Source organism: Aquarana catesbeiana, linkage group LG11 (genome assembly GCF_042186555.1).
Source record: "Aquarana catesbeiana isolate 2022-GZ linkage group LG11, ASM4218655v1, whole genome shotgun sequence".
Taxonomy (NCBI): Eukaryota; Metazoa; Chordata; class Amphibia; order Anura; family Ranidae; genus Aquarana; species Aquarana catesbeiana.
Window position 1 is genome coordinate 249,718,785 of NC_133334.1, and position 18,149 is coordinate 249,736,933.

Sequence of the window (18,149 nt, forward strand, 5' to 3'; positions counted from 1 at the left end):
TTTTTTGGTTGAATAATGATTTGATTCGTTATATTTTCTATATTTTTGGATGCATAGAATGTACTTTTTGGTTAAGTTCTATTGGCAGATAGCATGTCTAATTTTATTTGTTTTCTTTTTTTAAAGCGGGGGTCCACCTATCTATCGTTTTGTTTTTTTGGAGTTCATTCACAAACTTTTCTTGTCATGATTATCTACTCACATGTTCTGTGTAATAAGTCCGCCTGTGTCCGATTTCGTTGTAAAGAATAACTTATAAAATTCACTGAAGGCGGTTTCCATCTTCATTGTGGGCATTTGAAGCCCACAAGCATGTATTTCCTGGATGCAGTGAATGCTGTGCTCCCAGCATTCACAGGGATGTTGTGATGACGCTGTTGCACAATGCATGCTGGGAAGCCTGACACTAGCTCCCAGGGGACTGTGGGAGGTCTGGGAGAGGCTAGAAACACGCCTACTCCCATGGGAGGAAAACCAGGAAGTGCTAAGAAGATTAGAAAAAAAAAGGTAATTACGGCGATTTAAATTTTTTTACACAGCATGTCAGCATCTAGGCAAGGAAGAGAATGCATAGAGATAATGTTCAAAATTTGGGTGGAACCCCGCTTTAATTCACGATAAAAAAATTGTGGAGAATAATACTTGGCTATGTGTTTTACTCCAAATGACAGTTTGGGAGTAGGCATCTACATTTAAAAAAAAATACAATGTAAAATTGACAAGGGACACCAACATAGTTGTATCTTTGATCTTAAAAACTACGGGATAATGGTGTTGTGGTAACTTGCACAAATAATTAAAAAAAAAAGCATAATAATATTATTCTTGATATCACTAGAAAAAAAAAGCCTTTGAAAATTCCTTTGCAAAGCAAAGTATCACCAGCAAAGCAGCTTCATTATTATCCCATTAAAGAAGAAGAGAGAAGAGAATTGTGCGCTGCATTTTGAGATTTCATAATTTGCCACGTCACGATTGTTAATTCTCCATTACGAAGTTTAGTTTACAAGACCGACCGCTTCTGGTTAGTCCTTGCTTCCGAGCATGCGTGTTTGTACTTTGGACTTTTGTCCGACGGAATTGTGTACACACGCTTGGAAAATCCGACAACACATTTGTCCGCGGAAAAATTTTAAAACCTGCTAGCCAAAATTTGTTGGTGGAAAGTCCGAAAACAATTGTCCGATGGAGCATACAAACGGTCGGATTTACCGACAACAGCATGTCATTGAACATTTCTCGCCGAAAAGTCCGATCGTGTGTACGAAGCTTAATGCCGTGTACACACGGGCGTACTTTTCGACCGGACTGGTTCGACGGGACGAATCAGTCGGACAATCCGACCGTGTGTGGGTTTCATCGGACCTGCAGCGGACTTTTTCGGTCGAAAATCAGACGGACTTTAGATTTGGAACATGTATCAAATCTTTCCGACAAACTCGAGTTGAAAAATCCGCTCGTCTGTATGCTAGTCCAATGGACGAAAACCGACGCTAGGGCAGCTATTGGCTGCTGGCTATCAACTTCCCTATTTTAGTCTGGTCGTACGTCATCATGTACGAATCCGTCGGACTTTGGTGTGATCATGTATAGGCAAGTCTGTTCGTTCGAAAGTCCATCGGAAGTCCGTCAAAAGTCCGTCGAAAGTCTATCAGAAAGACCGTCGGACCTTTGATGCCGAAAAGTCCGCCCGTGTGTACACGGCATTAGGCTTTTATTGGTGTTTGTGTTCCCTTTCATGCTATTCATCTTATTGGACCATTGTCACTGTACCTGAAACAAAAAAAAAACAAAAAAAAAGGTCTGGGTCCACTAAGGATAAGTGAACAATATGTACACTTACCTTTTAAATAGAAAATTGAATTTTAACTGCAGGTTAGAGCATTCTCCAGGAAAGTGGTGTTTATTAAAAGCACATGTATATTTCTTACACCATAAGGTGCATAGAAACTAAATTTGAAAGTTGAAGACTCCTACACAAGATAAAGGCGTTCATCTTTCATGTCTTCAGTTATTTCCACCTACTACTGGCTGAAATATCAGTTGTTGGATGCGCTACTCCTTTAAACGAAGTTTGGTAATCTAATTTCGATATAAATCACGGCAGTTCGCTCATGGGATATTGAGTGCTATGTAGTCAGATGAAGAGTGTCAGACAAACTGTCAGACAGACGCACAGATGTAATCTAATGAAATAACCCATTGCCTAACTCTTTAATAAATTATCTTACTGTTTGACAGTACAGTCACATTGATTAAAGCTGCTTGCAATACAGTTACTTGTGTGTTTGCATGATTAACAAATCTTCTTCAGCAAGACAGCGCGACTGACTTTGGAAGCCAAAATCGATGATTTACAAAGAGCTTCTGGCACTTGGACTTAATTGCTGATATTATTTAAAAAAACATTTAATAGTAACTTGCAGAGTTTTGTATTTGTTGAATAAAATAGTGAAAGGTGTTGTATGAAGAGGACTGAAAAAGAAAAATAGGCCACACCCTCCTGCTTTTCCACCAAAGAGAGTGCCTCAGTCATGAATAAAAAAACTTTTATTGATTGCTGAGATAGTGAATAGGGGGAGCTTAGACAAGGGGCAGGATTTATCTCTGAAATAGGACACATCAAACTATAGGCGTGCGCACAGGGTGTGCCGGGTGTGCCTGGGCACACCCTAATCTTGCTGTGTGGTGCAAATTCCCCCTGTTTAGACCCCTGATATTTCACTAAAGACCCCTAAAAGGGGCTCAAAAAATAACTGTTAAAAAAATTTGAAAAATAAAATTGTAAAAAAATAAAATAAAATAATAAAAAATAAAAACTTCTGACACTGTCCACTGCCCTACTGACACCAATTTCTGCTCTAGTGACACCATTAGTATATATACACAAGCACACAAATGCATATGTGTTTGAGCTTTGGTGTGCACATCCTAATGCAGGGGTTGGCAACCCACGGCCAATGGGTCGCACCCGGCCCGCCGCTGCTAAATCTCCGGCCCGTCAGTGCCCGTGATTAATTCACGGGCACCCGGCCCACGGACAAGTGGTTGTTTATTTAAAAACGTCATCTGCAAAAGTGTCTGTGCTATATAATAAAAATGTAACTATATACCTCATTAAGAGCGCTGCTCGGGGCTCAGATGACTTGCCGCCTCCCCTCCTCCTCTCCTCCCCTTCTGACTAATGTAATTCTCAGCCCCGCCCATTGCAATTGTCAGACGAGGAAAAGAGAGAGGCGGTGGGTCAAGTGAGGGCCGAACGGCTCTCTTAATGAGGTATATAGCGGCATTTTTATTGTATAACACAGACACTTTTGCAGATTACATTTTTAAACAGAGTGAATAATAGGAATACAGTCCACAGCCACTGTTTTACCCCCCGTACACAGCCACCTCTGTATCCCCCCCATCCACAGCCACCTCTGTATCCCCCCCATCCACAGCCACCTCTGTATCCCCCATGTCCACAGCCACCTCTGTACCCCCCCATCCACAGCCACCTCTGTATCCCCCATGTCCACAGCCACCTCTGTACCCCCCCATCCACAGCCACCTCTGTATCCCCCCTGTCCACAGCCACCTCTCTACACCCCCGTACACAGCCACCTCTGTACCCCCCCATCCACAGCTACCTCTGTATCCCCCCCTGTCCACAGCCACCTCTTTACCCCCTGTACACAGCTACCTCTGTATCCCCCCCATCCACAGCCACCTCTGTATCCCCCATGTCCACAGCCACCTCTGTACCCCCTCATCCACAGCCACCTCTGTATCCCCCCTGTCCACAGCCACCTCTGTACTCCCTCGTCCATAGCCACCTCTTTACCCCCCCATACACAGCTACCTCTGTATCCCCCTGTCCACAGCCTCCTCTGTACCCCCCCATACACAGCCACCTCTGTACACCCCCATCCACAGCCACCTCTGTATCCCTCTGTCCGCAGCCACCTCTGTACCCCCTCCCCCCGTATACAGCCACCTCTGTACCCCCTTCCCCGTATACAGCCACCATTGTACCCCCCCACCCCTCGTCCACAGCCATCTCTGTACCCCCTCCCCCCGTATACAGCCACCTCTGTACCCCCTCCCCCCGTATACAGCCACCTCTGTACCCCCCCACCCCTCGTCCACAGCCACCTCTGTACCCCCTTCCCCATATATAGCCACCTCTGTATCCCCTCACCCCTGTACACAGCCACCTCTGTACCAGGTTTCCTGGAACAGAAAATAATCAGTTCCAGGTGTCAATTAGGCCAGGTAAGCCACTGGCCTAATTGTTTGAATCACTTGGACTTCCAAATCACCACAATGTATCAAAAACTGGATCTATATTGTTTCCAACATAGTGCACCACAGCACACGATAATGTGTTACTGTTCTTTGTTGTACGCTGCAAATATTTGTAGCTTACTCCTATCAACCACTTGACCGCCGCAAGACTTACCCTCCTTCATGACCAGGCCATTTTTTGCGAAACGGCACTGCGTTATTTTAAATGAAAATTGCGCGGCCATGCGACGCTGTACCCAAATAAAATATATGTCCTTTTTTCCCCCACAAATACAGCTTTATTTTGGTTGTATTTGATTACCACTGCATTTTTTATTTTTTGCGCTATATACAAAAAAAGACTGACAACTTTGAAAACATGTCATAAAACACATCCAATAAAAAAATTGAAAATATCGAATTTCTTCATAAATTTATGCCAATATGTATTCTGCTACATATTTTTGGTAGAAAGAAAAAACCCAATAAGCGTATATTGATCAGTTTGCGCAAAAGTTAAAGCGTCTACAAATGATGGGATAATTTTATTTTTTAAATTTTTTTTTTTTACTAGTAATGGCGGCGATCAGCGACTTATAGTGGGACTGTGATATTGCGGCAGACATTATGACACTGACAGACACTTTTGACACTTTTTGGGGACCAGTGACACTTATACAGTGATCAGTGCTAAAAATATGCACCGACACTGGCTGGGAAGGGGTTAACATTAGGGGCGATCAAAGGGTTTAATTGTGTGCCTACCCTGTGTTTTTTGTACTGTAGGAGGTGCTTTCACAAGGGGTAGGCATGGATTTATGTCCTTGCTTTGCAGAGACACAGGATCCATGCCTTCCCTCCTGACATAACTGCAATCTGCCTTGATTACATAGACAGACCACCGTTTTGCCTCTGTACTGAATATTCAGTGAGTGCTGGCAGACATCGAGTCTGCGGTACTCACCGATCAGCTCCCGCTGTAAAATCACAGCGGGAGCGAGCCTCCGGCTTTGCACCTGCTACCCAGAATACATGATCCAGTGCAGAGGTGCCTCCCTGTAGCTGTAAAACTGCTATAGGGTGGACTGTAAGTGACTGAAGAGGAGCTCCAGTCTCCCTTGAAACAATTAAAAGTCAGAAGCTACAGATACTGTAGCTGCCTACTTTTATTATAAAGACATTTACTTGTCCAGGGATCCAGCGTTGTCCTCACCTAAGCCAATTCTTCAATCAGCTTTTGGGTCCAGACGCTGGCATCTTGAGAAATCTTGGGAAATCAGCAGTGAAGCCTTGTGGTTTCAAAGCCGGCTTGTCACTGCGCACATGCTAGTCATGCTGCACTTTGTGAATGGTCCTGCAGTCTTCTGGGACCTGTGATGTGTCCCAGAAGGCTGCAGGGAAAGGCTGCTTTGCAAAGAGTGCCAATTGTTAAAGTGGAGGGGGGAGGACACAAGCAAGCAGAACTTTCCCCTTCAGGAGACGTTCTGCTTTAGTCTGAACAATCTTGGAATTTGTATATTTACTTTGTGAAGATCCCACACATTTACTTCCCAGAATTCTGTGACATGTAGTCACTATGCCCGGTGAGTAGGCATTCCTGTATCACATGACATGTAAAAAATAGAGAAAATGTAGGCGCCAACAGGTTCAAGACCCCTATGTCTGAATTGAATAATACATATAAATCTTATAAAGTCCTTCAAGATGCATAGAATAGTCCAGAAGTCCAAAAAGTCCAAATAGTCCAAAAAGCACCAGGGCAGCCCTTCTAATGAGTAGAAGCAGAATCTCTCTATAGAATACAAAAAACAAATGTAAAGGCACCTTTAAGTGCAGACTGTATAAAATATTTTAATTCAAAATAAAAAGTGGCAATATGCAACTCATATGGAAAGGTAATTAATGTGCTCATCAGATAAGAGTAAGTCAGATCTGAGATGCTGTGGTGGATAAGTCGCCGGAGAGCCGCCAGGGTCTGCTACCACACAGCAAAATGTGAATGGAAGCCGGCCAGACACTTCCAAGATGGCGCTGGAATGCACATGTGACCCGCAGCGTTGGTGGGGTGACATCACTGGAGTCAGGACAGCGACGCGTTTCAGAGCATGCACAGTATCGTCACGGAGCATGCGCGCTCTTTCATCAGGCTAAAAAAGCAGGAAAACAGAGCCTCTATATATGGGCAAAGATAACTCACATTACAATTTATTAAAACATGAATCATTTAAATACAGTACATTATTAAATAAATAAATGACATAAATACATATAGTAAAACGTGATATGATATGGGTATAAATAATGGCATATAAACATTTTATTCCAAAGAGAGTGGTAAATAGGATAATTAATTATTCGATAAGAAGTTAATCTAATAATAATCAAACATTAATTAATATAATTAGTCATACGTTTTTTAGAAATCCATAAGTACTGAAAAGAGGTTATGTAATAATAGCAGTTTGTCTGGAATGTTAAAACATATTAAAATAAAGAAAGGCAACAACAAGCACATCCATGTTATAATTAAGTAGCTAAATTGCATATATATATATATATATATACATACTTTACTTTACATAGTGATGAAAATGTAATCTAATCATAAGGATGTTTATAAAGAAAGCCTGTAAATGATGGTATAAAAAAATTAGTGGAATATACTAGGGTGTTTTACTTTACATATTAACAATGAACTATATATGTACTACATTCAGTTTAGTTTATTAAAGGGGTTGTAAAGACTTGTTATTTTGTTTTTTTTAATAACAAACATGTCATACTTACCTCCTCTGTGTAAGGGTTTTGCACAGAGTGGCCCCGATCCTCCTCTTCTGGGGTCCCTCCACGGCTCTCCTGGCTCCTTCTCTTCTCTAATGCCCCAAGAGAGAAGCGTGTTCCCTTTGGGCACTCGTGAGGGTGCACTGCTGAATCCTGCCGCTGCGTCAATTGACACAGACAGCAGGGCCCGGCCCTACCCCCGGCTCCCGTGTCACTGGACTTGATTGACAGCAGCGGGAGCCAATGGCTCCTGCTGCTATCAATCTATCCAATGAGGACCCGAGACAGTGGCTGGAGCTGGTGTGCTCGTCCCCGTCACTGGAAAGACCAAGTTCAGGTAAGTAAAAGGGGGGCTCTGGGGAGCAACTGCAGCACAGGAGGTTTTTCACCTTAATCAAGGGGTGTCCAAACTTTTTTCAAAGAGGGCCAGGTTTGATGAAGTGAACATGCGTAATGGCTGACAAGAATTCTCTTTCCTTTGTGGCTGTGTGTGGTGAAGAGTCTGAGTGCCCTGTACACACGGTCAGATTTTCCGACGGAAAAAGTGCGATCGGATTGTATTGTCGGAAATTCCGATCGTGAGGGGGCTCCATTGGACTTTTTCCGTTGGATTTCCGACACACAAAGTTTGAGAGCAGGCTATAAAATTTTCCGACAACAGAATCAGATTGTTTAAATTCCGATCGTGTGTACACAAATTCGACGCACAAAGTGCCACACATGCTCAGAATAAATAAAGAGATGAAAGCTATTGGCTACTGGCCCGTTTATAGTCCCGACATATGTGATTTACGTCACCGCGTTCAGATCGATCAGATTTTTCCGACAACTTTGTGCGACCGTGTGTATGCAAGACAAGTTTGAGCCAACATCCGTCTGAAAAAATCCATGGATTTTGTTGTCGGAATGTCCGATCAATGTCTGACCATGTGTACGGGGCGTTAGGATGAGCTTGAGCATGTTATTTGGATATACTGTATTCATTGGCGTATAACACGCACCTTCACTTTAAGAAGTAAGTTTCAGGCGCTCGGGGATTCTTTGAGGGCCTCAAAAGATATATTAATCCAAATTACCAGTGGGATGATATGAAATTGGAACACCGGCCGCAATTGGCCCGACTTTGGACATGCCTGCCTTAATGCATAGAATGTATTAAGGTGAAAAACCCTGTGGGTTTACAACCCCTTTAAGGTGTGGAAAGGGAATAACGGTAGGCACTTAAAGGATGGTGGAGACCTTCAACTCCACATTAAGACCACTGGGGGAAAGGGTATCAAGTTTGTATATACAGAAGGTCTCCCTCTGGAAAAGTCTATGGAATCGCCTGGGCATGGCCTCGATAACCCATACCTTTAGCTCTTGAGTGGATTTTTGGATGGAACTCTGAGAAATGGCACACTGCTTATCTTTGCCTTCCTCTATAAAATGGCAGTGCTCGCCAAATATTTTCTGCAATGGTCTGATGGTGCGACCAACATATAGGAGTTCACAATGACAGAGAAGAAAATATACCATGAACTCTGACAAGTAAACATGTGCAATTCGTTTTTTAATGAATTTCGACAAATTTTTACAAATATTCGTAAATTCGAAAATTTGAAAATTTGTAAATGCGTACATTCGTAAATTCGCACATTCGCACATTCGTAAATTCGTACATTTGTAAATTTGGAAATTTGGAAATTTGGAAATCTGAAATAATAATTACCTAATAATAACTTAACCATTACTAAATATTAAATTATAGGTATTGTAATTTCCTTTCAAATTTGGCTGTTAGTGAACGTAATGAATACAAATGTATCCGAAGTTATAAATTATCTGAAATAATGAATGCCGCATCTAAACGAATGGAACGTAATGAATTAATAATAATAAATAATAATAAAAACTATTTATTGTTATTAGTAATTATTAATTTGTTCCGCTCCATTTGTTTAGATGCGGCATTCGTTATTTCGGATAATTCATAACTTTGGATAAATTCGTATTCGTTACGTTCACTAACAGCCAAATTTGAAAGGAAATTACCGTATTTATCGGTGTATAACATGCGCCGGCGTATATCACGCAGCCCAAGTTTAGGAGGGAATTTTAAGGAAAAAAACTTTTTAAGGAGAAAAAACCTACATTTAAATGCCCATCAATGCAGCCTTATCAGAATCCATATGCAGCCTTGTCAGTATCATTGCAGCCTTGCCAGTGTCATTTGCAGCCTCATCAGTGTCCACCTGCAGCCTTGCAGCCTTGTCAGTGACATTTGCAGCCTTGCCCAGGCTGCAGTTAAACTGCAGTGACTTGTCAGTGTCACTGCAGTTTAAAAATGGCGCCAAGATACACAGAGCCGACTCTTCTCGGTCCTTCTCGGCTCCTCTCGTAGTCCCGCCCACACTGGACGTGACTGTGAGCGGACCCGAGCGCCACCCGTATACATACATAACCGAGTGTACTCAGCTAGGTTCGGCTAGCTCTGCTCACAGTCACGCCCAGTCCCTGTGTTATGTCCATCATAGGGTGGGACTGGGCGTGACTGTGAGAGGAACTAGCCGAACCTAGCCGAGTACACTCAGCTATGTATGTATATCTGCGGCCAGCTCGCTCCGCTTACAAACAGCGGGGGAGATTGGCGGGGATCTACGTATAACACACACCCGTGATTTTCCCCTGATTTTCAGGGGAAAAAAGTGCGTGTTATACGCCGATAAATACGGTACAATACCTATACCTAATTTAATAGTTAGTTACTATTTCAGATTTTCTAATTTTCAGATTTTCTCATTTTGAATTTCCAAATTTCCGAATTTCCGAATTTTCTAATTTACGAATGTACAAATGTGCAAATTTAGGAATATACAAATTTTCTAATTTACGAATGTACGAATTTATGAATTTACGAATTTACAAAATGTACAAATTTACGAATAAGCAAATGTACGAATTTACGAATGTACAAATTTACGAATTGCAATCATAACTAATGACCCAAAAAACGAAAAAAAAAAAAAAACGAATGAAATGAAAATGAAAACGAACAAATTTTTTGGCAGTGCACGTCTACTGACAAACAATTGTAAAAGTCATTGATCCTACACCTTTTAATTTTTGCCGTAAACTCTTGTTGTCAAATGAGCAGATTTTACAAAGAGTTTTCTGACATTGATACATGCGGGGGAAGTAAGCAAAGTTGATTGGTTGTCAGAGACAGATGGCTTAAGTTTGCTATTTTTTTTTTTTTTTTTTGAGACAGAACTGTATTCAAAAACCTGACTACATTTCCCAGAGTGTTTCTCTGAAAAATACATTTTTGGATAAAGATTACCCAGAGACTCTGGTTGATCGAGCATATAACTTCTATCCAAAAGGGAAACCCTCTGATCATAAAAAAGAGCATGGTCAACAAGTTAGGTTTACTGCCACCCCCATCAAATCATTCTTTGCAGCTATTACCTTTTGTACCACCACCCCATCCCTTGAGAATGTAAGCTCTACGAGCAGGGCCCTCCTGTACCTTTTGTATTGAACTGTACTGTAATTGTGTTGTCCCCCTTATACATTGTAAAGCACTGCGTAAACTGTTGGCGCTATATAAATCTCTTATAATGATAATAATACTGCCCGATATCATGACCAACACCTCAAGATGGAACATATGCTAACCAAAAATTGGTGCATTCTACAACAAGACCCCCATTTACAGCCTATTATCCAGAATATACCCAAAGTAATATACAGAAAAGCCCCCAAACTAAAAAATTAAATTTCCCCCAGAGGGGACAGCATGAAGATCCAATCAGTTCATATGCTGACAAGGAGCATGACAATAGGAGAAGAGAGCAGAGTGTCAGAGAGATGAGCCTGCTTCTTCTTCACTGTACAGTCACAGACTTGGGGGTAGACCATAGGAGCCTGGGATCAGAATAAGATGCTGGTCTTCATTAAACCTTGAAAATAGAGGACTTCTAGGAGTGGAAAATAAGTACAGGTGGACATCTTTGGATTAATTGCGAGGATTACAACTAAAGCTGTTTTATTTCTCCATAAAGTAAGTGTAAATGCTAAAATATTTTTGTAAAAATATAACAAGCAGGCTTATATTCCATTGCAAAGAGCAGCCCGACCCTCCTCTTATGAAGTCCCGGCCGGCTCTCCTGACTCCTCCTCTCTGGTGAGTGCCCACATAGAAAGTCACTATGGGGGGCATTCATGCGGGCTCACTCCCAAACCTTGTTGTCTATGTCTGTTGACACAGACAGCGGGACTCAGCCCGGCTCCCTGCTTCCTCATCACTGGCATGGATTGACAGCAGTGGGAGCCAATTGCTCTCGCTGCCTCAGCAAATCCAGGGAGACCAGGACGTGAGGGGAGTGAAGAGCTTCAGACGGGCACAAAGGTAGATCGAATGAGGGCTCAGGTAAGTGAAAGGAGGGTGAGGGGGGATACTAATGCCTAAACATTTTTTATCTTAATGCGTTAGGGCTCTTTCCCACGGACGATCCGTATGTCCGTTTTTCATCCTTCCGTTTTCGGATGAAAAACAGACATACATGTATCCCTATGGAATAGTGGATGTCAGCGGATGAACGTCCGCTGACATCTGACCCGCTCCGATCCGAAAAAGTGTAACGGAGGAAAACCCTACTTTTCCATCCGTTTTCGGATCGGACCGGGTGACGACAGACTCTACGGTCCGTCATCATCCGATCCCCCATAGGGGAGAGCGGCGCTCTGACAGGTCCGTCGCTGCACAGTGTGCAGCGATGGACCTGTCATCTTCCTGCTCAGCGGGGATCGGCGGAGCGATCCCCACTGAGCAAGCGGGTGTTCACGGGGCGGATCAGTGATCAGTGGCCCCTCAGACCACCCAGTTGTGTGACAATAGCGAATTAATATTTGCTATTGTCGTCCTGTTTCTCCTCCCAGCCAATCAGGAAGCAGGGAGTCTTAGGACTCTGAGCCAATCAGGTCTCAGGACCAACTTCCTGTGCAGCCGGAAGGAGAAGGAACGCCTGTAACAGGAGGGGCTGCCCAGGAGGGAAGAGACAGAGCGGAAGAGCTGGAGCCATTGCGAAGAGTCGATGCAGATGAGAAAGGAGCCGGTGTGGAGAGCCGGTGTGGAGAGCGGGGAGCAGTGTTAGTACCTACCGAGGCCGGCCTGTGCACCGGGGGGTGTGGTGGCGGTGGTGGTATGTGCGAGTGAGGGGGCACCAGCCGCGACTGAATATTAACATACTAGTTCCAGAGACATTCAAACAAATTGCTTTTTCAGCAAATTTGCCTTATTGCTTTTTCAGAAGGAGAGGTCAGCAATGGCACCCTGAAATACGCTTTCTGTTTTTTGAAATTTTAAAACATGTAAATGAATAAGAAAAATGGAAAAAACAGAACTGCATATACCAAAGCTGTGCATTTTGAAGAAGTAGTTTTATACACCATAACTGGAATATAATTAGGGCAGATGTGTTAGCTCAGCGTTCTGTCTTCATCTTTTAATAATTTGTGTGATGCTCTGCAAGCGATGCTATGATCAACATGTCATCAATATGGTTAAGTTTCAGGGGTCAACAAACAGCATTTCAAATCTGATATGCCTGCAAACCCCCTTTAATTATATTTTTATATATATATATATTGATAGATAGATAGATAGATAGATAGATAGATAGATAGATAGATAGATAGATAGATAGATAGATAGATAGATAGATAGATAGATAGATAGATAGATAGATAGATAGATAGATAGATAGATAGATAGATAGATAGATAGATAGATCTATATGTATATTTATATACAGGCATACCCCACTTTAAAGTACACAATGGGGTTTATTTACTAAAGCTGGAAAGTGCAAAATCAGGCTCACTTCTGCATAGAAACCAATGAGCTTCCAGGTTTTATTACGAAAACTTAACTGAACAAGCTGGGGTTAGAAGCTCATTGGTTTCTATGCAGAGGTGAGTCTGATTTTGCACTTTCCAGCTTTAGTAAATAAACCCCATTGTGTACTTTAAAGTGGGGTATGCCTGTATATAAATATACATATAGATCGATCTATCTATCTATCTATCTATCTATCTGTCTATCTATCTATCTATCTATCTATCTATCTATCTATCTATCTATCTATCTATCTATCTATCTATCTATCTATCTATCTATCTATCTATCTATCTATCTATCTATCTATCTATCTATCTATCTATCTATCTATCTATCTATCTATCTATCTATATCTATCTATCTATCTATATATAGATAGATAGATATCTATCTATCTATATATAGATAGATAGATATCTATCTATCTCTATATATATATATATATATATATATATAGAGATAGATAGATATATAGTATATATATTTATAATAGCCCAACGGCTGTGCACGGTAGGGGTGATTTCAATTTTGTATTTAATATGAAGGGCAGTGCTGTGCCATAAACATTATTGCATGGTGGGAAGTGGTAGAATGAAGAATTGATCTTGTCATATATATGTATTAGTAAAGCACATCATGCTAGCACATTAGAATGATTTGATTATGCTCCACCAATCACAGAAAAGCAGGCTAACGCTGAAAATGCTTTAACTCTTAACATTGCCATGCAAGCAAAAGATTCTCATTTGGGCAAGTAAAGCACAGCTTGATTTTTTTTTATCAAAGTGAAGAAGGGTTAGAACCTTTGTCAAGTTTTATTTACTTAAAGGGTAACTCCACTTTGTGGGGAAAAAATAGCAAAAGAAAAATATATATATAGATAGATATATAGATAGATACCGTATTTATCGGCGTATAACACGCACCCCAAGTTTAGGGAATTTTAAGGAAAAAAACTTTTAGGAGTAAAGTTTAAGGAAGAAAAACTTACACTAAAATGCCCATCAATGCAGCGTTATCATGTCCATCTGCAGCCTTGTCAGTGTCAGTGCAGCCTTGCCCCAGTGTCCATTGCAGCCTTGTCAGTGCAGCTTAGCCCCAGTGCAGCCTTGCCAGTGCAGCCTTGCCCCAGTGCAGCCTTGTCAGTGCAGCCTTGCCCCCAGTGCAGCTTTGCCCCCAGTGCAGCCTTGTGTGATCGCCGCGATCGCCGCCGACATACACAGCCGTGTGTAAATTCAAATATGGCGCCGAAACTCGGCATTTCTCTGCGCTGCTCACAGTCACGCCCAGTCCCGCCCTATGATGGACATAACACAGGTCCAATGGTGGGACTGGGCGTGACTGTGAGCGGTGCCGAGAAATGCCGAGGACACTGCAGTCTCTGCGCCATATTTGAATTTACACACGGCTGTGTATGTCAGCGGCGATCGCCGCGATCGCTCCGATCAACCAGAATTGGCGGGGATCGGCCTATAACACGCACCCACGATTTTCCCCTGATTTTAAGATATATATATATAAAACTATATATATATATACACACACTCTAATATTAAAAGTGATGGGACGCCTACCTTTGTAGGCATATGGACTTTAATGGCATCCCAGTCTTAGTACGTAGGGTTCAATATTGAGTTGGCCCACCCTTTGCACCTAACAGCTTCAACTCTTCTGGGAAGGCTGTCCACAAGGTTTAGGAGTGTGTCTATGGGAATGTTTGACCATTCTTCCAGAAGCGCATTTGTGAGGTCAGGCACTGATGTTGGACAAGAACTATGTTGAGGTCAAGACTCTGTGCAGGCCAGTCAAGTTCCTCCACCCAAAACTCGCTTATCCATGGTGCGTAGTCATGTTGGAACAGGAAGGGGCCATCCCCAAACTGTTCCCACAAGGTTGAGAGCATAAAATTATCCAAAATGTCTTCGTATGCTGACGCCTTTATGCCCCGTACACACGGAAAATGTTCGATGGGAGCTTGTTGTCGGAAATTCCGACCGTGTGTAGGCTCCATCGGACATTTCCATCGGAATTTCTGTCACACAAAATTTGAGATCTGGATCTCAAATTTTCCGATAACAAAATCCGTTGTCATAAATTCCGATCGTGTGTACACAATTCCGACGAACAAAGTTCCAGGCATGTTCGGATTTATAGGGGTTTAAAAAAAAAAAAATATTTATTTTTTTTTTTTTTTGCTTCTTCCCCTTTTTCCCACGTTGTTCGCAGAATCTCTCTTTTCAAAATATTTTCATTTTCATTTTTACTTTGATAGATTTTTATTTTTATGTCACTGTCAGTTTGCTCTTTTAATGTGAAAGATCTGAACCACCCTAATAAACGTTCACAAATGTTATATCACCTGCATAAGGAGAAAGTTGATATAGCACTTCTTTAAGAAACACATTTCCGTTCCGATGCTTTTTCGTCCTGTAAAAATAAATATTATACAACCTGGTTTCATAGTACAAATCCCTACACAAGATCTAAAGGAGTCTCAATCGCTGTTCATAGGAACGTCAAATTCCAAGTTTTAGACTCAAAAATTAACCCTCAAAGTAGGTTTATATTTCTCAAAATTAAGCTTGGACTAACAATATATACTATTGCTAATGTATATTTTACAAACACTTTGCATGTTCCCTAATGTCTTAAATATTTGCGTGGTCTTGAAATCTTTGCAGAGGGTGATATCATTTTGGGGGGAGACCTTAATTTGGTCTTTGACCCTCAATTGGATTCATCTTCTGGCATGGCTCACATTTCTAACTCGGCTCTCCATAAACTAAAACAGAAATTATCTTTAATGAAGTTATTTGATTTATGGCGGACCTTACATCCTGCTGAGAAGGATTACTCTTTTTTTATCGCCAGTACATAAAACCCATAGTAGGCTTGACTATATTTTTGTGTCTCAATCCTTACTGGATGCCTCTCCTACAATTAGTATTAAACCTAAAATTTGGTCGGATCACTGCCCAGTTTTTTTGTCGGCTCAATGTTGCAGAAATTCCTAGTAGGAATAGATCTTGGAGATTTAATGATAATCTATTAGTAGATCCAGTATGTGTTGCTGACATAAAAAAGACAATTGCGAATTTCATGAATGACCATGAACGAGATAATTCAGCCCCATCTATTTAATGGGAAGCTTTAAAATGTGTTTTGAGAAGTATTTTTATTTCACACGGGTCAAGACTTAAAAAAGCTAGAACTGCAGAACTTTCTGCCTTATTTCAAAAGATCTCAAATTTAGAGTTAAAACATAAAAATACTAATTGCGATAAAGATAGATTTAAGCTTGCTAAAAAAAAAAAAAGATGCATTTTTGATCACCATTCCCTAAGGACTTGTGATAAGTCCTTAGGGACTTTGTATGAATACATTAACAAGAGTGGTTCTCTTGTGGCAAAATCTCTTTACTCAAACACTTCATCACCATCAGTTTTGAAATGATCACCCCCAGGTAAGGGGCTGGTTTATACTAATTCGGCTATCTTAGAGACGTTTTGTGAAAATTATTCTTCATTGTATAATATCTCTCAGTCTAACTCTGATACTGCTCATTACTCCGTAGAGGTTGAAAACGAAACAATTTTATATATAACAGAGACAGCTTTGCCATGCCTGGATTCAGCTACAAGTTCCTCTTTGGATACTTCATATACCTCTGACGAACTTTTGGTTGTTATTCAGTTGGCGAAAAATGGTAAAGCTCCAGGACTGGATGGCTTTTCTAATCGGTTTTATAAAACCTTTGCTCCAGACTTGATCCCACTTCTTCTACTGTCATTTAATTCCTTTTCAGAATCTCAATTATTTCCACGGGAGGCCCTAAAAGCTCATATCTCTGTAATTCTGAAACCAGGCAAAGATGGAACCAATCTGAGCAGTTATCAGCCTATCTCTTTATTGAATAACAATATAAAATTTTATATAAAATTATAGCCAATAGGCTGTCCCTGATACTCCCTCATACAATACATATATTATATAATTTATACATATAAAATCTAGATCAAACAGGTTTTGTAAGATCTAGAGAGGCACGTGATAACACTATCAAGACTCTCTCTTTGATTTCTTTAGCACAGAAGTGTCAGATTCCAGCCTGTTTGCTTTTGATTGATGCCGAAAAGACATTCGACCGTCTCAGTTGGAGATTTTTACTACACTCACTTCGTCAGATCAATTTAGGCAATAATCTGATTAATAAAATAATGGCATTATATACCATCCCACAAGCACAAATACGAATTAACGGTACTCTCTCAGCACCATTTTGGATTAATAATGGGACTCGTCAGGGCTGCCCTCTATCTCCATTGTTGTAGGTAATAACAATGGATTACTTAGTGACGGCTATACGTAACAACCCCTCTATAAATGGCATTAGCATTAAGGAACTGGATTATAAAATCTCTCTTTATGCAATTGATGTGTTATTTTATATTACTTCACCAAGGCTTAGTATCCCTTCTATTCTAAAAGAATTAAATATTTTAGGACGTTTAAGTGATTTTAAAGTCAACTTAATTAAATCAGATATATTGAATATTTCGCTACAAAGTAAGGAAATCCTTTCTATAGCATCCTCATTTAATTTCCAGGATGTAGCCGTGAAATATTTAGGAGTGATGATCCCCACGGATCTTTCACTTACTTATGATTTAAACTTTTTTCCTCTCTTGACACAAACCCATTCTGAACTTTCAAACTGGTCAAAACTTTCTTTATCTTGGTTTGGTAGAATTAACGCCATTAAAATGGATATTTTACCTAAATACCTGTATCTGTTCCAAACTTTACCTATTAAATTGCCCAAAACTTTTTTTTAACAAATTAAAAGGCTGCTTCTCACAATTTATTTGGGAGACTACCAAACCTCGAATCAATCTGAAACTGCTCTGCCGATCAAAAGCACGTGGAGGCTCCGCTTCACCAGATTTCGATCATTATCATAAGGCAGCCATATTTTCCTGTATTCTAGACTGGTTCCATCACTCTCACGATAATCAGTGGGTCCAATTAGAAATGGACTCTTCTCCACTACATCCTAAAGCTGCCCTGTGGATCTCTCTCAAAGATATAGGACAGTTTTTTTCCTGGCCATGGATCACCTATACAGTTTTAGAGTGTTGGCATTATTATTTAAATGTATTTCCAATATCTTCTATCACCATTATTAGGTAATCCTTCTCTCCCTATTGGTTTTCAC